Source organism: Chiloscyllium plagiosum, unplaced genomic scaffold (assembly GCF_037043375.1).
Source record: "Chiloscyllium plagiosum isolate Xiang-an unplaced genomic scaffold, Cpla_swu_hap1 HiC_scaffold_166, whole genome shotgun sequence".
Taxonomy (NCBI): domain Eukaryota; kingdom Metazoa; phylum Chordata; class Chondrichthyes; order Orectolobiformes; family Hemiscylliidae; genus Chiloscyllium; species Chiloscyllium plagiosum.
This window is the reverse complement of record NW_028270305.1, coordinates 67,483-68,460: the sequence shown is the minus strand read 5'-3', so window position 1 is coordinate 68,460 and position 978 is coordinate 67,483.

The following is a 978-nucleotide window of genomic DNA, read 5'->3' as shown; positions in this document are numbered from 1 at the left end:
TGGAACTAATCCCAGCTAAGACCAACAACAAACTGGCAGTGTCTTTATTGTGCTGATGTCTTTATTGTGCTAAAGTCTTTATTGTGGTTCAGAGAGCTTCAGAATTAATAGAGAACTGAACGAGGCTGTTTAGACCATTGTACAACGATGAGCTCTCCAACATCACAACTTGAAAACAGAGAGAGCAGTGTGTTTGTGTGTGTGTGAGAGAGAGAGAGAGAGAGAGAGAGAGAGAGAGAGAGAGAGAGAGAGAGAGAGAGAATTAACAGTGAAAAGGGAAGTGAAGAGAGATAAAAGGAATGGAGAGAAAACGGAGCGACAGAATGAGTGAGAGCAAGGGGTGTCAAATGAGTGTGAAGTTAGATCAGAAGACAGCACGAGGAGAAATACACTGAAATGTTATTTAGAATCTCCCACAGACTCCAAGCCTTTTCTCTGGTGCCGTACCCTGTGAGCACTATGCCGTCATCCCAGATCATTTATCGCCAATAATTTCACAGAGCCGGGTCGCTGACTGCTGAACAATGTCCAAAATTACTATAGATTGGTTCCAGGAAGAAGGTGAATTAATTTAAATATTCTTGGTCAACAGGGGACTTGTAGTCCCTCTCGACAATGTGTGAGAGACAGGGCGAGAGAATCTCACTGACTGGGGGGAAATCAGCATCTCAGCTGTGGGTCAAATAATGACTGATAAAGCTTAAACAACTCGCCCATGGTTTTGTAATTCACATTTCTATTCATATAGCTCCCCATCGTAAGTGTATTTTAACAGACTTGTCTCTTTGTAGTTTCCATGTTTTGGCATATGAAGAAATGCTTGTTTCCTGTCCCAGTATTTTGTGTTGAGTAAACACATTTATTGTTGTGGTTCTGTTTGCTGAGCTGGGAATTTGTGTTGCAGACGTTTCGTCCCCGGATCATCAACGCCACACTCACAGGAATCCGATTCACGAGAGAGGAAGAAAAGGACAACCA